At 48.0% G+C, this 24,854-nt stretch overlaps 1 pseudogene; it reads left to right on the top strand.

The window, feature by feature from the left end:
- The window catches only part of LOC119095023 (histone H3-like centromeric protein cpar-1), a 33,732-nt pseudogene that overhangs the window by 6,992 nt on the left and 1,886 nt on the right, over nucleotides 1-24,854 (top strand).

The following is a 24,854-nucleotide window of genomic DNA, read 5'->3' as shown; positions in this document are numbered from 1 at the left end:
AGCGTGCCGCAAAACACGTCACGCTCCATCCTACCACGTGATAGTATCTAAACTTTAGCGCGGCAGCTGTCACCGGCCGCAAACTACGCCTGGAAGTACGGACAGTGAGCTCTTAAAGCGACTCGGACGCAGCCCGTCACGGGTGGGCGAATCGGATCGAATCGGATCGAATCGGATCGAATCGGATCGAATCGAAATCGAAATCGAAAATCGAATCGAATCGGCCAGCGCTCTAACCAACTGAGCTATTAGGACAGACCTCAAATGCGTTTTGTTCTAACTCCATTAGTTGTCAGATGTCACTTATGTCAACCAAAGAGACGCATTTTCACTTATTTCTTCCCCTTTTCCAAGGTCGCAACATTTTTCTTCCCTGCTCCGCGGAGGCCGCGCGTAACAACCCTACCGAGGCGTGCCAGGGGAGGCCCCAAGAGGCGACAGCCTCTTACCATTTGCGAAACGGGAAAATATATCACCCCCTCCCCCCCCCCCCCCCCCAGTCCGTTCTCCGCTATGTGAGGTACAACGCATGGTAACCCATCTCTGAAGTCGCAGAACTTGATGGTCTGCTCATGACCGTGCTCATCACTTCTTCAGTGTCTTCAGCCACAGCTAGATGCAGTTTCGGAGCGGGACAGGGGAGACTCGAGCCCAGAGCCAATATTTCGAATAAATTGTCACTTTACTGATGCCGGTTCATGGAAAGAAGCGATTCGAAGTACCTGGCTGTCGTAAATTAGTTACCACGCTCCTTCACGTTGAAGTCAGACCAATAACAGAGACTCCATCTGCTGGTGACTCATGTTAGTGCCAGCTGACGACTAAACACAACTGCTTTCAAATCGACACGGTCAGATGCTACCCGCAAAATTGCACCTTTTGTTAAATGACTAGCAGTTTCGCAAATCCACGCACTCCCTGACCATCCACACTCGGAAATACGTCAGAAGCTCATGCCAATGAAGTAGGTGCCTTCAGCCAAACATGACAGTATGCTTCCAGTTGATAGTGCTACCAATCTCATCAAATGCAGGCGTTCCCATCCGCCCACACAACCATAAATATTTGTAATTGACTTCTGCAGATCCGCTACCGCGCTCTACTCGGGTGCCCGCACCCAGTCAAGCGCTGCCAGGGTGGCACACCATGCGAATAGTTGCCCTTAGCCGTGATCTCAGCCGTGACGATGTTGCGGTGTCAGTTCATAGCCCACCCACAATGCTTTCGTATGCACAACGTCGCAGACTCTTCGCTTTAATATAAATATTTTACTCAATATCTTGCGTATTTTAGCACATGGATGCTTCGGCTGGCCACCCGCACTGGGGGGGGGGGGGGGGGAGGGGCTAACCACAAGACAGGTGTTTTCGGCCGAACACGATGTCAGCTGGCAGCCTCGTCAAGGTGATATGAAATGCGCACGATGATTAAATAGCTGCCGTAATTTCACCATCATTCCGCTCCCAGCCGCCAACATTCTTAATAAGCCATTAGGTCTTACCAATAAAAGGTTCAGGAGGATTCCTCGCCGTTGAATTAATGGCTTAAGACGTGGCTGCACCAGTGTCACCTAACTCAACCGTTTAAGACAGCAAAGAAGCCGCAACCCTCAAACCTGGCACACTCTGATCATGGGCTATGTGAAGCCCTCTAATTAGCAAAGTTTGCACTTACTCGCGCTTTTTACCCCGGGTTGGATGTTGAGCAATGCCTAGTTTCTAACACATGGTTTTTTGTCTTCACAAAGACCCTTTTCACGCCGTGAAGAAAAAAAATATAACCAAAATGAACGGCGTTTAGTGTGTACGAAGCATTAAGTCACCTGTCGCCTATTCCCGCGGATCTGATAAGGCGTGTGACCCGTACAGCATTAGTGTAGGTGCCTGAATGCATGGTCACCGAAGGCCTGTTCTGTTCGCCATGCATAAATGCATCTCAAGAAGTTGCAGGGCACTGATTGGAGACGTCGCTACACAGAAAATGTAAAACAGTTACCCGTCTGAGGTTGGGCTTCCAATTATCTGTCATGAGGCTGTTTGCCGGAAGCGCCGCGATCGCTGGAGAGCCACAAGCTCCGACGGGAGTCCGGCGCTCTCTAGAGCGAACTTATACGCGCTACAGTTCGCTGGCCTCGGATGTTTCGTTACCTTTTCCGGTATTCGGAAATGCAGCCGCCTGTTGGCTCCGCACCCTATGCATGTGTTGGAGCAGAAATTAAACGCTGAAATGGAGCAGTAACTCGGTATTTAACCTATAGCAGCTGTTCAGCTCATTTTGTGATTTATGGCCGACCTGTGATGCTTAGTTACCCGGGTTGAGAATGCATTTTTGCCGTATCATCAACACTCGTGGCATTTTTCCAGAAATAGACAAGCTTAAGTCAGAACATAGCGCCAGTTGTTTCCACACGCAATGCACCATCACCTGAGGCCATTGCAGGGCGTTCCATGGGCTTGACTTTGGGTGACTTGATAAAACACACCCACATAGCTACTGCAGTGATACTGGCACACTACAAAAGCCTTCCAAACATTGCTTGACTGTGTATGACATCCATACATTGGAACGACACCCCGACGGCGTCTCACGCAACGCTAGGGGCCAGCCGAAGCTGAGATTAGCAATGTTAGCGCATTCATTACAAGCTACGTTCAGTCTACACATAATAAATCTTAACACTACATTTCACCCAGTCTACACAATCTACACACGTCCGATAGGGCGTCCGTAGATGTTCGGACGGCCCACGCAGTGTCTCATTCGACGCCGGATGACCGCTAGCAGCTACTAGCCGCACATTTACGGCGTCGAACGTCAGCTGCTGTTGCTCATACGAGGTGGGTGCGACCATGTGCACACGAAATCATTGTGGGGGAGCCATAGGCCGGCAAAATCAATCGACCATCGGTCGACGTAACCTTTTTTGTTCAAACCAACCCCTTGGCGTCGAATTGCTGTCTGCCACCGACCGACCCATGGCGTGATGGGCTTGTACAATTACGCGCGAAGAGTGCAGCGACGTGCATTCCATAGCTCTGCTTTCGGGCTATCAGCTCAAACACAACACGCATGTTCGTATCGAATGACGCGGCACACTGAAAGTGTAGTCGCTTCATTCGTGAATATTCGGAAACAAAATTCACGCCTCTGCCTGCACTGCGTACCGAGATATAACCCAGAACGTGAAAACCCGTCAAAAACGGCCAATTTAATATTTTCGCCCCGTGTTTATGTGTCACGTACCACGTGACGTCATAAACTCACATCAGTCCAATGGCCCATGCAATTGTCTCTCTGGCTGTGCAAGTTTCATGCCGTTGCGACCCTTGATTATCGAGGTATGGCTCCGGGAAGCGAAGCGTACTGGGCCATCGGCGTCTGATTTTCATAGCCGACAGATAGTGTTCTTAATATAACGTGGTTACGGCAAGGTGGCACCTTTCGCGCACGAGAGCAAGTTTTTCAATTTCGACACTGTATCTTGCATCTGCGCAATCGAGGGATGGAATGAGCAAAAAGTTCATGTTTGGTTACATGACAAAATACCGCGCCAGTCGGCCAACTAGCATTAAATGATACGCTGTCAGGAAATCAGCCCAAAATGGACAAAAAACCGGACAAGCGCGCTTTACTGAGAGCTGATAGTCCGATAACAGTCCTATCAAACGCTCAAAGTCCCAATCTTTATTTCTGATCTTAAGCAATTTTCCCGGGCCGCCGTATTTCCGTCCTTATTTGAGGTGCAGGCGAACCACCGTTGGGTCTGCGCTGCCAAGGGGTGATCTAAGCCAAAAATGTCATTTCTACCTATGCGAGACGTACATTGCTGGCCAAAAGCGCTTCCACAATGACATCGTTATGGCAAAATTACACCTTCCGCGCAAGAAAAAGGAAACCGTTCAAAGTTAACTGCATTTCTCTTCGAATCACGGCTTCTGTCGGTTCGTCAGCATTGAGTGACACTTTTTCGGGAGAGCGACCGAGAAAAGGAAAAAAATCGGATCAGTGTGCTGAAATGACAGCTGATAGCCAGATCCCGGGCCTACCAAAAGCACGAAATCACCATCTTCCAATTTTATAGCACGTATTTTTCCCGGCCGCGGTATTACGACTCTTTATTTAGGCTGCTGTATAAAGAGGGCGATAGCTGGGCCCTAGCTGTTAGCCCTACGCTTTCAAGGGGTGACTTGAACATAAAACACCATGTCTGGAAATCAGAGCCCGACCATGTGCGCTGAGACACTGTAGGTGTGTGTACAGGGTATTCTATTCATAAGGTAAACCCTGCTCCTCTCTCTCCACCCATCCACAGTGCCTCACTTAAAGGGAGTGTTCCACATTTATGTGGGGTTTTGAGCTGAACAGCCATCTTGAAGACCTTTCGGTGCCGTTCCCAATCCTGTCCCTCTTCAGACCCAAGCCCCTCTATTTTCTGAGCCACACTCCCGCGAAAATGGGGAAAGGTATATCGGAGAGAGTATCTCAAAGTCACCTTGACATTTATGACGTCATAATGATCATATCGGCCGACGAGCAAAATACGTTGCCCGCCGACGGTGCCCTCACAATGACATCAAGTGCACATGGTCGAGTTCTGATTTCCACACATGCCTGTTACGTTCAAGTCACCCCTTGACAGCGTAGAACTAGCAGCTATGGCCCAGCCATAGACCTTTTTATGCAGCAGCCTGCATAAAGAGTCATAATACCGCGCCGGGAAAAAATTGTTGTGAAATTGGAAGATTGGGATTATGTGCATTCGGTAAGCCTGGGATCTGGTTATCAGCTGTCACTGCACCACACGGGTCCGGTTTTTTCTGCTCGATCTCCCGAGAACATATCATTCAATGCTGACAGGCCGACAGGAGCCGTGGTTTGAAGAGAAACGGCGTTAGCTTTGAAGTGCTTTTTCTTTTGCAGAGGTGTAACCTTGCCATGACGATGTTATTAAGGGAGCGCTTTCGGTCGGCAATATACATCTCCCATCGGCAGACATGACCTTGTTTGTTCAAATCACCCCTTGGCAGCGCAGAGCTAAAGGTGGTCTGCCTGCCCCAACAGAGATGGCCATGATACGGTGGCCCAGCAAAAGTACTTTCAATTAAGATGGAGGAAAAGGCGGTAGCAGTAGCCTTAACTTCGGAGAAAAACCAGTGTAATGGAGGCATTGTTGGGTTGATATTTCGGCAGCATGTCTTGACTTATATCATTGTAAATGATGTTCCTTGCTAGTGCACTGAACAAGTTACGTAGAATCAGGGGATTGTGCTTAAAAGATTCGATGGAACAGGTATCGGGCTATCTCCTGCCAGTACAACACACTGGTCCAATTTTGTTTACGGTCGATCCCCGACAGCGTGTCATTCACTGCTGACGTGCTGAATGGAACGGTAATTTGAAGAGATTCGGTGCAAAATTTGAAATACTTTTACTTGTGCGTGAAAGGTACAACCTTTCCGTAAAGATGTTGTGTTTAAATCGCCCCTTTCCAGCGCCAGGCTAACGGCGATCTGCCTGCACTTAGGGCGACGGCCATAATTCAAAGACCTTAGGAAAATGCTTCAAATAACACAATGTAATAATGATACTATTATAACAAATGTTTCATATAATAATAGTTTTAACTTCAAATAATCGAACCGGAAGATTTTCACTTTGGAGAGCACTGGTATAGTACCATCAGCTGACAATAAAACACACGTATCGAGTTCTGATTCTCATTGTATTCAGTTGACCGCAGCGCGATGACGACAATATGGCGGCCTGTGAAAATAATTATTCATCGTTCGCGAAGATTGCCACCGTGTTCACTCGATAGTGCTGGTTTAAGGCTATCAGTCACCGGTACAACACACTTATTTCATAACAGAATCCACTTTATTCATTCGACGCCCAAGAGGCGAAGGGCTACCATGCTAGCAAGACGTCACTGTGGGTCCACTATTGGTCGGCAATGTCAATTTTCCATCCTAAGACATGACTCTTTTTGCTCCAATCAGCACGTGACGTAGCATTTGTACCTGAAGCTGGTCGGCCGGGACCGTTTTTGGCTGCATACTCTGGACCGGGAAAAACACCTTTATTCTCCAGAGAGAGTGTGACTGTGTGCATGTGAAAGCGTTGATGTGTGCCTGTCAGCTTCCAATGCGACACGATTGTACGATCAGGGCTCCCATTTCCTTAATTCCACTCACTCAGGGTATCACTTAACACTAGATGACCGTCGGCGCAGAAGGCTTGCGTATCTGCGTGGAATACGGCGGCCGGGTAAAAATAGTCCTCATAGCGTTGGCACGTTGGCACTATGTGCATTCGATTGCGCTGGTATTGGGCGATGAGCCGCCATAACAGCACACTTGTCCGTTTTCGATTTCGCTGGATTCGGTCTACCATCCGCCAGCGTTTTACTCAACGTTTGCGGTCCGTCATCGAACGCGATTCGGAAAGCTACGGCGTTTAACTTAAAATGCTGTTAGCTGTGCGCGGCCGGTGCGACCATGCTCACTCGATGCCATCTTGAGAGCACCATCGGCTAGAGATGTAAACCGCTCATCGTCTAACACGTCCTCTCTGTCTTCATCAGTATTTGACGGTGCGTCGGTAACCGCGGCAGACCGACCGATTGAATGTTTGCTTGTATATTTTAGCTCGGGAAATATGCTTGCGCGTTATAAGTGAGACACTGTACGTTCAATATCCCTGCAATAGGGCTATCAGCAGGCAGTACAATCAACTGTCCGATTAGGATGTCCTTGTCTCACTTACCACTGGCTTGATGGTTGCCTCCACGATTTCGAAAGCCACGCCATCAAGTTCATAAGTATTTTTAGTAGCGTGCAGCGGTTGCCACCATGCGCACATCATATCATTGTGCAAGAACTGTTGGTTAGCGACGTAAATCGATCATCAGTCGGAACGATCTTTTTCAAATTGCCGCTTACAGGCGCATTGCGAACTGTTCAGTTCGGCCCCTGCCATGATAGCAAGTCCCGAAGTGCATTAGTCTAAGCTGTCAGGCCATCCGCAGCGGCAATTTTGTGAGCTAATACGTCTATTGCACGCAGGACGCCGTGTGGCCGTTTATCCTGCGCTCCGGTGAGGGGTCAATTCGACCTGGCGTATCCAGCTTTCTGAGAGATCTCAAGCTGAGATCTCAAGATCTCAAGAACTAAGAAAGCTGGATACGCCAAATTCACAGGGTGTATTAACCTGCGCGCGAACTCACCCAGGTCTAAGTTTGAGCGTCCTAGGTAATGAACTTTGGGTCAAATAAGGTCAAGCAAGGTCAAACTCTAAGTTGGTCTCCGAAGTGTCCCCAGAGCCTAGATACCTGTTCTTAGCAAAAGATGATATGGTCATTCAAGGTCAGTGACCTTGCCTGATCCTTCCAAGGTCATGATGACCAAAATAATAGAAGACTGCTTTGAGTTTTGCATTTGGACGTACGACAAAGATTGCGCTAAGCAGTATGCTCCTAAAAACGACATGCTGACCTCGGTCATTTTAGGTCAGTAGCCCATTATGACCTATAAGAAGTCCAATCAAGATATCTAATGCGGTTCATGCTATCACTTAATTCAAAATTAGCACCAAAGCTATCTAAAACAGGGAGCCTAGAGTAATAAAGCAGGTTGCTTTTGAACTTCGTCTGACTTTCATATCTGACCCTAGGTCAATAGAATTTGTTCATGCAATTGTTGTGTGGCCTAAGAACGTATCTCAGAGATGTTTGGTTTCGTCCAACAGTCCTCTGTTCCATCAGATTGAGCGATTCCCTTGAAATTGACTTTGCTGAATTCATAACCTGACTTTAACCTGCTATAGATCAGCGACCTTACAAGGTACATCCAATTGCTTGATACCACATGGTCTGCTTTTCAATTGTGTACAGCTAGGCAAAATTTGTCGCGGCTAGGTCGCGCCGTTCGGATATTATTCCGGAAAATCCCTCGGAAGGGGGAGGGGCGGGGAAGGTCAATTTGACTCTCCACCCTAGCGCGTGTCAAAATACTTTTGTTCAAACCACTCCTTGATTGCTAATTGCTAACTGCGTCCGAAAACCCGCAGCGTGATGGAGAGCATACAAAAAGCAAAAATGCGCATAACCACCCTCAAAGAATTCGACAGTGTACGTTCGATCCACTGCAAGCACAGCACAATTAGCACATAATGACATCCATTCTACTCAGCCAAACCCCTACCGTGACACACTTTACGCTGATGGTACAGCCTCGGCGGCGATTTACAGATACACTGCTCCGAATTGAAATGAATTTTGTGTTGCGTGGCGTATGCGACTATTTTACGGCGCAATCGACTTAAAATGTCATTTTTCAAACTCTCAAATATGATTTCATTATAACAAGGACCTTAACAGTTCACTTAATTTGACTTCATGAAGGTCAGGGCAGTCACTGACCTTAAATGACCTTGGTCAACCCTTTTGCTCCGAGGAGCATGCCGCCTAGCGTAGACCTTGATGCCAATCCCATGTTCAAGTATCTAAATAATCTCTAATGGTCTTAGTTGTTTGACCTTTTAAAGAAAATATAAGGTCACTGACATCATATATACATACATAGCCTTTTGCCAAAAAATATATTGGTTAAATCTGGTGTGTGAAGAGGTTTCAGAACACTTAAGAACCGATCACAGTTTGGAGTTGTTTGATTTTTTCTGACCCGAAGGCTAAGATCCAAGTATCTAACAACTGGACACGAACTATTTCACATAGAGCCCGACATACTCTTTAAATCTGGTGTCTGTAACTCCCTTTATTTTCGAGACCTCGTAGGATTGTCAAATCGACCTAGCACCCGAGCGAGTCGTATTCAACCGGCCACCCCGGAACATGGCAGACCGGCATTTATGAACACAATATCCGCCTGAAAAGGTACAGAAAGGACGACGAAACGGAATGCTTGCTAAAATTAGCATAATGCAACATATTCTACGCATTTAGTAAATCCACTGATGTCACAATCATATAGGCGAAGCCGAATTTTGATCTCGTGATTCATTGATGTGAATCATGACATCTCACGATTCACATATTTTCAATGCATCGTAAAATAAATCCAGCGTATATGGTCAATGCCTTTTCCTTTCAGAGCTCCTAGGTTGCAGGTGAATATCTAAACACGCCTCCGCAGCTCAATTGTTTAAGCACCACAAGATGTTCTCAACACGGTTACAGACATATTGAAATTTAAACAAGATCAACTCAAATGCCACTCCACGGGAACCTTGCGAAAAACAGACCGCTGTGCGACACACAGCACCGCCATCTCTCTTCTATCTGGGATGGATCGAAGATGAGAAAAACCTCTGTCTGCCCCGTCGTAACGTTGCTGTTTCATACATTCTACGCACAAATCAAATCATCAGCACTGATGCGCACTTGAGTGACATTGACGGCTATGTGTCACAAGACAGGCACGAAGGTCTCATTGATAGATTACAGAATGTATCAATGTATCAACATAATTGTCACTTAAGTGATTTTGATGAATATGTGGCAAAGGACAGGCACGAAGGTCCCACTGATGAATTACAGAATGTCATCCTTACAATGAAGCAATGCTTCCATGAGAACTTACGGTGCTGGTGACTGCATTGCAAAGAGTTAATTGTAATCACAGACCAAAATTAGGATGGGCTGTACATTTGCCGTAATGAGGTCTGCATTGTCATGCATTCATTACATACTCCACAGTGGTAATAAATTGCGAGCCGTCTCGGCAAAATGGAATGCGAAATATAACACCGGCGGGATCCGGAGAGCGTGCAGAAGTTGTGTTGACACATGGTAAACACGGCGGCTCGTAGGTATGCAGAAAATGCAGTACACATGTGGATGACAATGCCCAGATTCTGTTTCTGAGCTGAAGCGACCGTGATCTCATGGGAATGTCGTAAGCAATGCACACCCCTAAGTAATTTCCTATGTCACGCAGATGCCGGCGCAGCATGCCCTCAAATGATTAGCGGTAGCTTAGTTAAGTTTCGTCTGTGCATGATTTATGACAACACTCCTCGACAATATTGCGCTTCACTCGTCCTCCCTTCGAGGACAGCTGCTGACCAAGCGGCCGTCGGTCCTGGGAGCGAGGAGTGAACAGCGACTGCAGCAGCCGCTGTCGCCGGAGCTCGGAGGTCGGGCCCGAAGCCGACTAGGGTGTGAGGTCAGCCGACGTGGCCGACCACCGGTCAGACATCATAGGCGCTGTCGGACAAAAATAGCGCGTAGATGAACTGACAGGTGCAGGTTTTCTGTAAATGGACCCACAAACTGCAACACAGAAACGTCAGAAAGTCATCAACCCCAGCCATGCAGACCGCATCCAAAAAAATCACGGGTAGCCTACTTACCTTCCGCTGATAACTTGCACAGTGTCTTAGCTATGCTTAGCTATGCATACATAGCTAAGCATAGCTAAGCTATGCTTACATAGCTCGCAACTATGCAAGCTGCCCTTTGCATGGCTATGAGCAGGGATAAATGCACTGCTATGGTCACCCACCAATGACATCCTCGCTCAGGCTTAAAAAAAAACTGCAATTTAATGGCTCGATCTCCCACGTATCGACCATAGCTGCCTTCAAAATGAATAGCATTACCTACCGTACCATACACGGTTTTGGCCGTCGCTTAAACGTGGATAAACGACGACAACATGGGGTGTGCATATGTTCACACGTGCATATGATTTTATAATGTGCACGATAGTAGAGGCCACATAGACGTGTGGCGACGTTTACATGCACATGATGGTATGCACATGTCTCGATGTTGTGATGACAGTACGGACGCTTGCAACGTTGTCACCTGATCTTGTGGACACGCGTATGTAATGTTGTGGACTTGCAGAAGAACACACGCGTGTGCGATATTGTCGAAAACGGGGGATGACGCGATGCCAAAAAACCAACACTTGTTGATTAACATCATGTCTGCGTGAAAGGCGGCTACCTAATGACACCGCAGCGAGATTACCTGAAGCGGAGCGTTTTTCGCCGGCGCCGCGAGCACTGCCGTCGCCATAACAGAGCTCCCGCATTCTCTCTGCCAGGTACACTCCGCACGAGTTCAGACGCTTTTGGAGTGGGCGGCCGTGGACGCACTGATCCAGGGTCACGTGACAGCAGGCAACGGTCAACTTCAAGGTCACCATGGCTGGCCGAAGGGGGTCATCTGGAAATAAAGCGGTTGAGTTATCTTACCAGGTGGAGCTGTTTAATACATCGTGCTCTTCGGCTAAAAACGAAGCATTTCACGTTTGCTGCTATGTCCTTTCAGCTTAGTAAGCAGCTCTTACACAACCAGATATATGGACCAAGCTGCATCATTATGTCGTGAAATACGCCAGGGATAAAGCTTTCCTCCGTGTGGGCTTTCCTAGCCACCACTGGTAACGGCAACGACTAGTAAGGCGAGAGCGTAGTCCGAACGACTGAAACGTACGCTAACCGCACGAACATTTTATAGGTTCAGCAGTTCGGCCCCGCCCCGCACGACCAGCCACGCTTGTGGCGGGCTTATAACTTTGCGTACAACACTGATCATTGATTTATAACAATGATTTATAACACTGATCTATAACACTGATTACTGATAAACACTGATTTATAACATTGCTTTATAACACTGATTTATAACACTGATCGCATCGACATCGTGTAGAGGAATAAGTGCCGGGGTCTAACATTTCACTGTAATATCTCTAAGGCACTTCAGTTCGGACAGCATCAAGCTGGGGCTTATTCCTGCAGCGTTGAAATATCGGCATTGCTGGGCCTCCCGGCTCGATCAACGTGGGGAACGTAAAAGTTTCTAACTGCAGGAGATAGAGAAGTTTAACTTTCAATCCAAAGGCGCTTTTGATCTGTTTGCTCAGCGAACCATTGTAAAAACGACTAACGTTGCGTCGTGGTACGAGGCAGAAACGACCACTTCGTAGTGAAATAAGTACGTGTTTGAAAGTTAAAATTGGCCTGTGCTTTCAGTGCCGCTTTTGCCATTCTTTCCTCATTCTCAGTCCAAGGAAAGGGCATTTGAAGAGTCCTCACGCTTTGAGAAGGCGTATTCGCCGAAAACCTCAGTCAAGATTCTGAGCCACAAATACATTGACCGTGCGCATGAGTCACTGAGAGCAGTTGTAAGATAATTAAGCTGCTTCTGAATGATCTCCCGTGCTGGAGATATGGCGCAGCTCACGAACCAGCACCGAGAAGAAAACGCAACACTTGGGAAAGCAATAATCCAAACTCACCTGCGCTGATGACGAAGTGTCTCTGACCGGGGGCAGGGTCAGTAAAAGGACGTACTCACCCGGAGACCGTCCGCTCCACCGACAACAGGAGAAGTAAAAGGACGTACTCACCAGGAGACCGGCCGCTCCACCGACAACAGGAGATCCGCCTCAGCCGTTATATACCCAGGGAGGTCGATAACCGCGCATGGGCAGCAATGAACTTCATTAAGTAACGTGGGCGGGTGCATTGGTCGATGTCAGTACCATGCGTGCAGGTTAATAGACCGGTAATGGGAAAAAGACTCTGACAACGAGGGGACCACGGCACTCGACGCCTTCTCCGGAAGAACGGCCAGAACATCCCAGTGCTGGAAACTAATTTCATGGCAAGGCGGCTAGTCGATTAAAAGCATGGTGTTTACTTGTTGCTATCACATCATGACGATTATTTCTGATTAACGACCTTCGCAGGCCGAAATCAAAAGCGCTTGAATTTCTAAAACATGCAATTGTATTTTTTTCGCAGGCCGAGAAAAAGGTGATGTGAAAGAATATTGCCTACCTCAACACATTCAGCATGCGTAAAACAGCCTCGTTCATAAGTTGCGTAAGGAGGTAGTAGATCTAAGGCGGTATGCGCTTTGTTCTTGGCCATAGCACTATGGGCAAGAATGCTTCTAAAATAATGGTACGGTCGCGTGATAATTGTTTTATCTGAGTTTTATTGTAGGGCTGAAGCCTTGTAACATTTTTTCAACAGGTCCAAACAAAAGGGAAATATATCAGTTAAGAAACATAATCGTCCGGGAGAGATGTCGCTTCAAACCAGGAGCTGACTAACCAGCTGGATGGCCAGTTGACCCACGCAGATTCCAACGTCGTTGCCGCCGATTTTTGCTGCAGGGAGAAATGCATCGAGCCAGCTAACAGTATGTTGGTACAATAAGTCATTGTAATGGTTCCATCACTTCTGAAACACCTTAACTATATTATAGCTCACGAAACGCGTGTCCGTCTGTCGCGCCCAAACGCGTTCGAGGAGGTGACATCAGAGGTTTTTGCGTGAAATTTGGCGTGTGGCGGGGTCAGGTGGGTCACATTTACATATCAAATTTTGGACGCGGCCCGAAAGGCGGGGCGTCGTCAGTGCTTGCACACATGTGGGCCATTGTCTTCACACGTGAAACGCAACATTCCCAAGTTGCTCAAAATCGCCGAAGCGCCCGGGGAAACCCGGCTCACCGCTCGGCCACGGCTTGTCGCAGCGAAACGGGACCAGCACACTTGGACGCGGAAAGTAGCGGGCAATCGTGCGGGCTCAAGCGCGAATCGCTGCGCGTTGAGGCGCACGTGCGCTCGTGCGTAAACCACAAACGCGATGGTCTTCGGGCGTTTTCAACGATTTGTGCGAGATCTCGGTAGTCCGAGCAGATAGCGACGCGAAAACGACTGCACCTCGCAGGCGAGTGCACCGGCTACAAATTACCCACTCAGCCCAACATCGTCAGGCTATAGCGGCGGCGGCAGTCGACCGGGAAGTGATTCATGTCGGGATTTTTGAACACCGTCTTTAATGCAACACCCTAAAGCCTAAACGGGTCGAGCAAGAGCCGTGAAAATAACTCTGGCGCAAACCACGGTTCACCGTAATCATTGTCCACCCAAAATATGTTCACAACGCGCAAAGGTTTAGTTGCAATCACCTAAAACATCAGTCAGTACGCAAGTCTCCGCTCTCGTCGGCGCAAATTGCCGCTCTCATTTGCCGGCATGCCGTCAACTTCGCATTTGCCGTGAATTCATGAGTTTGAAACTCGTGGTCCTCCGCGCAGGAGATATTCAGGAGCGCCGATGGTCATTTGGCGGGCGTGGCACTAGCTGAACAGAGCAAAAAAAACTCTGCCTAGACAGCAGCATTTAAACGGTTCCGATGTGCATCTGTTCTTCTTTGAATGACATATTTGCATCGGCTTATGCACGTATCGCGTACTTCACATTCGAGCGCGGTGAATATTTATCAAATGCGTGTGGCCATTCGCAAGCCTGGATCATGGCGATGCGGGTCAATACAGCAAAGCGGCTGCGGCTAAGACACAAGAGCCTGTGAGCGCACATTGCTGTTCTGCAGCGTTCTAAAGATGCGCTCTCTCTGGTCAGCAACGAACTGGCCACTTGGACTTAAGTTTTGACCAGCGATCTTCTTTGACGCATTTAACCAAACCTAACGATTATCCGATCGTGTGGATGCCAACTCCGTGCGGCAGTTGAAGCCGTAGTCGCCAAACATAAATTAGGCAAGCTGCAGTGCGCGGTGAGAAATTTGCAAACTTAAGCTCCAGCCGTTTACTTTCAGCGCGAACAATGTTGAAAAAGGGAATTTCGGTGCTTAGAAAACTTCGGAAAGGTACATCATATCGGCGGCTAGAGCTTCTCGCGATTTGAGCCAACAGAGTACACTTCACATTTTTTCTTAATTTTTTTTAGTCGTAAGTGGGTGGGCTTATAAAGTCCTTCGGTGCACAATTGACCAACACTGCTGCCCACGGTAATCTAAATTTGAATGTATTGCCTATAACATCATTCGTCTCCCATTCCAAAGATGTAGTTTCCCATTACCTCCATTTTCCTTGAGACCACCGTCGTGTCTAGCTGCCTTAAATAGGAGACCAGGCACGAAAAGCGGAAGCCGTCGGTGCGTGGAAAGACCGCTGAATAAGGTGACGGCCAGCTTTGGTGTCATGGACATGCCGTAGTGTACCTGTAGAGTTTGGACAGAGGCGAATGAAAATGAACTTTAGCTAGGTCAGCTTTACGTAAAAAGAGCACTTACAAGGTGCATATCGCTGTCATAAACGTGTTTGATAGAATCAAAGGACGAGACAACAAAGGGTAAGATAATAAGCTTGAAAACCACACGGTCCATAACAAGTCTTGCGCATCGCGCAATGACATCCTTCTAGGTTCTGACGCGAAATTTTGGTGCGGCAAGGCCAGATGGGTCGCATTTTCGCATCAAATTTCGGGCGTGATCCGACCAGCGGGGCGCCGTCGCCACGTGCACAAGTGGTACGTGTTTTTAAGACGTAAAACGTAAAATACGCAAGTTACTAAAATTTATCAGACCGCTCGACGAAACCCGGCTCGCAGCTCGGGAATGGGTGGTCTCAGCGAAACGGAATCAGGATATTTAAACGCGAAACGGAACGGGAATCGTGTAGGCAAAAGCGCGAATCAACGCGCGCTGAAGCGCACGTGCGCTCGTGCAAAACCCGCAGACGCGACGGTTTTCAGAAGTTTTTAACAACCGATGTCAGGTTTCAACAACCGGAGCACAAAACAACGCGACATCGACCGCAGCGTGGAGGCGCGTGTACCGTCTACAAATCATTCATTGGCTCAACACCGTCAGACCCACTGCGACGCCAGCGTAGACTGGGAAGCGGCGCAAGTCGGGTTTTCCGAACTCAATGGCGATTACAACACGCTGGCGTCTCACCGGGTCACGAGAGAAAAGCGGGAGTCTTCTGCGCAGAAGGTGTTCAACAGCATCAATGGGCATGCGGGAGGCGTAATTAGGCGAAGAGGGCAAAAACAGATCTGCAGAGACAGCAGCAAGCAGATCCGGTAGGGCTTACATACATTTCTGTGTACAGCTGGCTGTACGCCTTGGAATGGCGCAGCTGGATCGGCTAATTGACATATCGCGTATGCGACGCACGAAGGCAGCGGACATTTATACGTGTGAGGGACTATTCCCCAGCTCGCATTATAGCCATGCGGAGCAAACAAAGGAAAAGAAGAAAGACATCGGAGACACCAGAGCATGTGTGCACACCTTGCTGTTATGTAGCAGCGGTCAGCGCGTTCAGCTGGCTGCGTGCTGTCGATTGCAGTGCATTAACTGGCTTATTTAGGCGACAAGTACTAATAGCTATATTTGCTTTCGGGTAACCTAGCTGATAGCTCTAAACGCCATCACGGAAAGGAAGATTTACAGAGGACCTGTATTTTGTCCGCAATGGTCATTGATGTATCCAACCAAACCTAGACAGTTCACTATAAGATCATAATTGAATCTTAAAACCAGACGAAATATCAAAACAAATTACGTATCGCGCAGTGACGCCCGCCTAGTAGTTAACAAAAGATTATTATTATCATTAACATACATTGCCACTTTTGCTATGAGCTCTTATGTCCTGCTGTTATGTAAGTCCACTCTGGTAGAAACTAACAGCAAATATTCGACAATACCAATGTTTATGACTAATACCGGTATATGTGCTATCAAACAAGCAGGCTACATACCTTGATCTAGTACTCCGCAATCTAAGTGGCAGCGCAGATGTATTATCATATGAAACAACAGACCCTTGGGTGCCTTGTATTTTCATGCCTCCTAAAGATTAATTTTATGTAACGATAACGGTAATTGTTTTCTCTTAGTAAGTTCATCGTGATGATAGACAATGTAACTAAACCGAGAGAGTGCATTGCTGTAACTTTATCATAGTTTAATCCAACGTCATTTGTTCTCATCCGGCAGCAAACCTGATGGCTGACCGGTAACCGGAGCCGTTGACTGACAGAAGTCGCCCTGGCCAGACACAGTCGCTGGCCTCCATGCCTCCACGGCGCTAACCCTCATGCCCCGGACGCCAGAGGGGCTTCGCGTTCTAGCACCAGCCGCAGCCGGGTCGGCAGCGACCGCCCGGTTCAGCAGCCCGTCCCACTCGCAGCGGCCCCGCACGGTCAGCAGCCGTCCCACTCGCAGCGCAGCCTCGGTCAGCAGCCGTCCCAACTCGCAGCGACCGCCGGTCAGCCAGCCGTCCCACTCGCAGCGACCGCCCGGTCCAGGGCCGTCCACTCGCAGCAACCGCGGGTGAAGCGTCATAAATGTGTGGGTGTCCTTGGAAGGTCTGCAGCAGTTACTCCATGACAACCGCATGACAACGGGAGGTTTTGTCGGTGCACGTGTGTCATACAAAATATACCAAATATGCATCCACAGATGAGCCGAGAGTCACTTCTTCGTGTTCTCGTATTCCGGTTCCACCATGCATAAATAGGCGTCTTTTCACTGTTCGGAGGGGTCCCAGTTATGAATTGACTAGTCTCTGTTCTTGATGAGGAAGTTTTATTTTGGGTCAGGAAATCTTCTGTATGAGAAGGGAGGCCCTAGTCTGGTAAAGAAGGCACCACCCGTCCGGACCTGTTACCGGTCTTCGCAGTCTTGGCGGTCTTTTGTTTTTGTTTCGAATTGAAAATGTCATGCTTAAATGTTAATAGAATGGGGATGTGAAAAACTGGTGCAAATTTTATTACGTTCTTTTAAGCGGGTTTCTTCTGTCTTTTTCCTTTCTGAACAAAAACAAATTTCCGGTTTCTTTAGTTTAAGTTAAACGACCGCGCTTGCATTTTTGTTTCCAAAACCCACTCACGTGTGTATCAATGACTCCCAAGGCCAACACACCAACGAACTAGCCCTATGTTTTGTCGACCCAACAGACAGGGCAGAAAATTTCCCCAACGTAAAAACGTGCCGGATGTGCTGCCACCTTCAGTCTGGTTGGGTTGAGTTGATTAGTAATATATTGGGGCTGCTTACCTACCACAGTGTTAATAAAGATGCAAAAAGGTGATGTAGGACGCCAAAGATATCTTACGTAATGGTTTGAATTATCTGTCCGTCGCCGTTTCTGGCACAGGGTCTGTATTATCTCCTGCCTGTCTATGCTTCTACAAAAAAGGGCTGGATCATGGACTATAACTAGGTGGCTTGCAGGCGTACTTTATATTTACAAACCACGTCCTTCAATTTTCTCAGCAAAGCTCTCACCGATAATAAACAAATGACGCTCAGTTTGGCTACAGAATGCATTTTCCCGCACATCCGATTCAGATGTTAACCTGAAGGGCACCCCTACAACCCTCGGCGTCCGTCCCCCCCCCCCCCCCCCAACCCGCCCCGAAGACGAGGAGTCCTCGCCATTAGCGCAATCTTGGGGGTGCTGCAGTTGATACGAAAAAAACTCGACTTCTGATTGGTGCCGGTTCAACGACCCTTCTACGGAACCAAAAACATCCAAAATATTTTAATCGAAGCCCGGCCGAGGGTCTGAGACAACCGCACGGCCGAGGGAGGTCACAAAAGAGAAATACGATCGTTCTGACAGATAAGGTTAAAATATGTGTTTATGCGTCAAAACGGGTATTGATGGCACAGAAGTAAGCGTAACGACTGTGGGGAGAACTGTCAGTCCAGGACAGGTCACCGTTTAAAGCTGGTCTGCTAACAACCTATGTTTGTTTTCTTTCAACTTAAGTTGATTAGGTGCAGCTGTGGGACAAAAGTATCCCAGACACAAAAAAAACATTCCAAGGCTGATAAAGAGGTCAACTGAAGTCAACTTAGCTTAAATTCATAAATCATCAAAATGAAAAATTCAAGTACTAGACGGGTCTAAGTGACCAGTGCGATGCTTTTCTTTGGTCAACAATAGTGTGCCAGACATTTACATGTGCTCAAAATCGCATAGCTCCTGTATACATTGCCTATTGTCCCTTCGACGTTTGACGATCTATACGTAACAAACTAAGATCAGGCGCGCTGGCACCTCTTATAGCCTCTCCACTACTGATGCCAAAAGTCATTGACCTTGGATGCCCTCATGCAAGCTGGAATGTTCTCAACTGACCTATTGTGATCTCATTATGGATTGGAATTGATACCACAGCATGTTTTCCTTGGAGTACTTGAATTCTGCGCCCAAAAATTACCGAATAATACTGCATATTTTAACCTCGGCATTTTTTTGCGGAAGGCAGCCTTAGAAGAAGGTCGTGACCTAAGCCAATGCCATGTATTCTGTGGTCATATGATGGCTGCACATGTGAGTTAGTACCCTTTGCCTCATACACAACACCAAAAACTACACACAATTGTGTACAAACTTGCATTATTTACGAAAAATGGCAAACATTGACCTTAAATCAGGTAGCTCACTTTGTCTGTTTGGTCAACTTGAAAGATGCAAACTTAAGGTACTGTTATTCTTGATTATTTCAGCAAGTTTGAGCAATAGCAAATAACGCACACAAAAGTTACGCAGGTCCAAAAGTTTTATACGTTGACATTTTTTACCTGATCTAATTCACTGAACTTGATATATAAAACTTGAAATGGTACAACGAATGCCAACTTGATTGACGAAGAGTTACTGAAAATTTGGCGTCGCTGCGAACGTTCGTTATTGACCCGTGCTCGAAAAGCCCTATGGGGATGAAGTCGACTCCACCCGACTGGACGCGGATTAAGAAGGCCCGGAAGTAGGTCCACATAATATCCATCAACATTTTCAAGTATCGCATTTGGAGCGACTCATTCACTGTAATGACGGCGCTATCCAAAAGGAATTTGGCAGCATATTCGAGTGAAGACGTGTCAGTCCTTCCAGGTCACTGTCTCCGAGATCTGCAACCAAACGATCACGGATCGGCCAACTACCATGGTCCAATTATAACTAATCACCCTCTCTGTGAATGGGTCACTGGGGCCTCGCGATCCATTCAGCTGCTGAGGCTACATAGTATCGCCTGCCTCTCACACTGACGGGGAGGGCGGGCACACCGCGGGGAATTGAACCTTGCACCTCTGCGTTCCCAGACGCCCGAGTAATTAAGGCATACACGCTGACATCTGCACCATCGGCACCCTTGATAGCCTCCCTAGGCCTGACACAAATTACAGGTGATTTTTCAGGCGACGATCTGAATCATACATTTGCCACGAAGGCCGTAACAACAGCTGTAACAACGCTGTCTCCTCAGCAAACGGTGTTGGGATTTGGCAATGAGTTCAATCAGCTTGTCTCTTAATGTGGATGTAATTATCCCAACGACGTCGATGGGGATCTTCGAACCACGGATAACCGCGTTTAGCACATCCTCATTACCATTTCTTCAATGCATAGCAGGGGCACCATACCCTGGCTGAATACTTGAATAAATGGTGTAGAATTGGGGACCCCAGATGGAGCTCGCGGAGATTCTTGGCTGACTGTTTGTAGCAGTCTGCCATGTAAGTGACTGCTGAATGATCCACTGCGTGCTGTACTAGTCGTCCACCAAATTTAACACATCTGGAAAGCCCATTGTCTTTTGCCGGTTGATCTAGGATTACCTAACCACGCAGTTCATCTGAACACGTGAGTCCGAGCCTGTAATGATATGATATGATATGATACGATAATGATAGCCTGTAATCTCATATGTAACTGAAGATATGCTTTTAAATTGTTTTAGACCATGATATATGCAAGAAAGCTGCAATCAACACACCGCAGTAAAGCAGCCGGAATGCGTCGCAAATAACTAGCATTCTAAGCATCAAACAAGGTCCCATAGACTTCTTTTCTCTACACGAATGCCCAGCATGACCAAATGGGAGGCGGGAGAGGAAAACATATCGTGCGAACAATGGCGGCACCCGTCAAAAAGTATGACGCATTGAGCAAAAATATGACGTAGGCAGATGCGTGGTTTGCAGCCTGTATGCTAGCATGTCCACCGAATGTCTCGCGAAAAAAGCACACGAATGAGCTGGCCATGAAACAAACGACAGTCATAAATCCAGTGCATCGAGTGATCCTTTCTTACCTCCAAATGGCTACAGGCCCTTTTTGCCTATGTGACGGTATAGTTTACAAGTTTACAATGGCTTTACAATGTTATCTATCCGCTCGCCCGATGCTGTGAACGCCGATCGCATGATGGCACAAGGCTCTAGTTACACTGTTTTGTACATTTTGGTACATGTGTACGGACACAAGGAAAGCCTTTACCAGAAGGAGTTATACCGATTCAAAACACATGTGCGACTTACAACACGTTCCAAGCCATTATTAAGCTCGGTTGGTTGGTTATCAAAGCACAATACCTCTCCGCTTCTACAGTGCCTCTGATGAAGAGCGTGACGATGAAAACCCACTCAGCACGTTCCAGTGGCCTTCTTGGAGATGCACAGCAGGCAATGGTCCCATCTTCACAGCGGACCTCATTCCATCACCGTTCTATTTACGTGCCCATGCGGTGTTGACATCGAATAAGGAGCTGCCCACGCCACGTGATTAGGTTCACCGTTGCACATGCGCGATCGGCAGGTTAACTGGGTATAAAGGCCCTCCAGCTGGCTCAGCCACCGTCTGTGGAGCAGACATCTCAGGATAAACACACCGCTGATAGGTAGCGTATTCATCCACAGGAGAAGCCAAGGTAAGCTCTGCTTGTCCCATCCCATAGACGGGCCCTTCCACAACCTTGCACCGTGACAATAAACTTGGGAACGACCGAGAACACCGGTTTCCCCATTGGGCCGTTGATTGCCCTGCGCATAGAAAATGTATAAGTTTATTGCTGGTGATCTCAGACATCATATTAAGCGTACGCTGCTGCAGCAGATGCCTGAAATGCTCACATATTTTGCCGAGGGTGACCACATATTTCGTGGAAACTATCGCCAAATTCCGCAATGAAGGTGCAGAAATAGTTATTGTACTTTACGTAGCACTAATATCATACCCTCGGTTACTTCAAAGGGGTCACCAAAAGCAAAGAAACTCATTTTAACAATATTTGCAACGGAGCTTTGTCCTCTTTAAGGCTAAAGCACCTCCCAGGACACGCGTCTCTCCATGGGTTCTTGTGCCGTCGCGTGCGGTGTAGTGTCCACGGTCAATGTCCGATACTGTTTTGGTCGCACTGACTCTTTCTGGTGACGTACGCTGAGCTTGTTCGATCCTTCGTGTGGAATTAAGTGCGTGGGCGACTCAATCACCTTCTGCAGGCCGAGTAACTGAAGGTGGAGAGAAAAACTAGTCCTCCGTCCTTTTCATCTGCGCATTTTCGGCCACATTAGCTTGCCACCTCAGGTTCTGGGTGGACGTTTGACTAATCGCTACAAACGAGCTATGCAACATCCTTCAGTTTGGAAGGCACCCTTCAGGTGCCTTCCCAAGTGACACAAACTCCACGCGTCCTGCTGAACGAAGGACCGACGAACTTTCCTGCCACCAGACCACCGACCGTCTCTTTGCAGATGACCGCTGTCCGCATGATCATGGCGGCGCTGCTGCTGACCGTCACCTGTCGTTACGTGACGCTGGGTCAGCCCAACTACGGCATGTTGGACCAGGGGCAACGGCGCATGTGTGGATCGCAGCTGATCGACGCGCTCATGTTGGTGTGTGCCTCCAGAGGCATCGCTGGGCCAGAGGACAAGCGTTCCGCGCCAGGTAACAGTTTTAATGTGATCGGCGGGCAAAATAGGTGCCAGCGGTGCCATCGCACGTCCAGATCATTTGCATGATTGCATTGTGCGCGTGGGACGATGGTGACGCTGACAACAGCGGTTTAACGGGATACACGTTATCCTGATTATGACCACTCAGCCACCCTTCAAGATCACATCGACGGCATACGTTTTACTGTTTTCAATTGTCTGGTGAATGAGACAATTTGTTTAACTACTTTCTCGTTTTTAACTTGAAAGGCATGATTAACAATGCAAATTTTGAAGTACATAACCACATCTTAGAGAAACCTGAAAGTCATTCAACTGGATAACTTCTGTTCTTGTCCGACAGCGACATTGATGTCTGACCGGTGGTCGGCCACGTCGGCTGATCTCTCACCCTGGTCGGCCTCGGGCCTGACCTCCGAGCTCCGGCGACAGCGGCTGCTGCAGTCGCTCTTCACCCCTCGCTCCCAGGACCGACGGCCGCTCGGTCAGCAGCTGTCCTCCTCGAAGGGAGGACGAGTGAAGCGCAACATTGTCGAGGAGTGTTGCAAGAGTCCCTGCTCCTACGACGTACTGGAGAGCTACTGTTACTAAATGAATGCAGCTGGCCTTGAAATCCTCGAATGTGATAGGACCTGACTGTCCACCGTAGACTGCGTCAGCTATTAGGAAACCAATCAGGAGCCTGCACGAGGCAAGAACAGCTAACCCGCCTCCCCTCAGGAAAGATGCTGGGGACACTGAGCCCTCCTCTGCACCACACGGCTTTTGTGTTGTCCGTCGCGTTAAGCTCCGGACGACGTCAGGCTTAGATGACATATGTTTTTGCTATACGGTATGACGTATAACGCTATACCGTAACGCCCTCTAAGAATACTGCCGTTGGTATGTCGAAATGTGACCGTTGTCGTCGGTAAGAGCTATAGGCCTGTCTGCTTCATCTGTGATCAATTCTGCTGTGCGGTGCGGATAAATATACATGTCTGCACGAAAAGGCGTGGCAGGTTTTGTAAATCGATAACTTCTACGAGTTTTGTCAAGTTTCCAACAAGTGTTGCAGCCCCGCTGTACGGTGTATGAGCACACTGTGATAACGCTTACGAATAAATGTTGAAGAAGCAAACTCTGGTGTTGGCGGAATGCTTGAGAGATGATGAGAGAGAGAATCCATTGATGAACTCCGCGCACATCCTTCATAACTGCGGCCATTCGACGCCTCACCCAGAACAGCAGGTACGTTGACAATAGCGAGAAAGAATGATACGAATAGAACTGATTAATAAATCAATCTGGAGCTAATTTAATCAAAATAATTGGGATGGGATCATGAAAAGGGATGGAACCTAAGAATGGCCCAAGAGAGGTTGCTCCAACTGTTTGCTTCAGCTGGGGCGAGAGGCATAGCTTGGAAACCTTGGCACTGAGTTAGGTGCAGCGGATTGCACAAACTGGGGATGAGCTAGAATCCGAGGGCGGCATTCCCTGCCTTAGGGCTGTCGGTCGCCGGCTCACCTCTCTCACTGGGGCTGGCCTGAAATGACCAGAGGTAAAAAGCTAACTCTATCAAAATAATGAATAGAATTAATAGATAGAATAATGTATTTTTTCGTGTTGGCCGAATGGTTGAGACAGGCACTTTCATTGACCAATTGGGGACACATTTTTTTGCAAACGCCGGGTGCAAATTTATCGCTCACATCCTTCTAACTTTCTATTTGGTCGAGTGCCAGGAGATGCATTGCTTGACCGTTTGAAGGTCGTTTGAAGGACCGCTGTTTGACCCGACCCGCTGGTTACCAGCGGCTCCGACCGCCGTCGCCTGCTGGTCAGAAGACGGGTGCATGATTCTCAGTGAGACGCTTCTGCGCGTGCCTGTTTCGGGTGTACAATTTTTTAATGACATGGGTCCATCACGAGCCTTGTGTTATTAAAGGAAATGAGCCGACGGAAAACGACAAGGAGACTTTTCACCAGAGCGAGCGAGAAATACCGATTCCCAGAACAGCATTTTGTCGCCCACACGACTAAAAGCATACGGTTGGGAGCGCTTTTGGGTTCACGCTTCGTCTGTGCTTAGACAGAAGTGATTCAGAAGCCGCCGCCAACGGTGAATCGTGGGTTCAGCCAACGCGAGGCGACTGCCAAAAAGCGCACACAGAAATAAACGAGAACGACAATGAACACAAAAACGACTGGCAAACCATGCAGCGTTGCGCGTGGTAGGTACGGCAATGGATACTCGCTGACATCAGGTGACGTCATAAAGTGCTGGCACCTAACAATGGCCCCCCGAGATGTGGCTC

The sequence above is a fragment of the Pollicipes pollicipes genome, unplaced genomic scaffold (assembly GCF_011947565.3).
Source record: "Pollicipes pollicipes isolate AB1234 unplaced genomic scaffold, Ppol_2.1 Scaffold_4219;HRSCAF=4965_pilon_pilon_pilon, whole genome shotgun sequence".
NCBI classification, from domain to species: Eukaryota; Metazoa; Arthropoda; class Thecostraca; order Pollicipedomorpha; family Pollicipedidae; genus Pollicipes; species Pollicipes pollicipes.
Note: the sequence above shows the minus strand (reverse complement) of the source record. Positions and strands in the feature narration are given on the sequence as shown.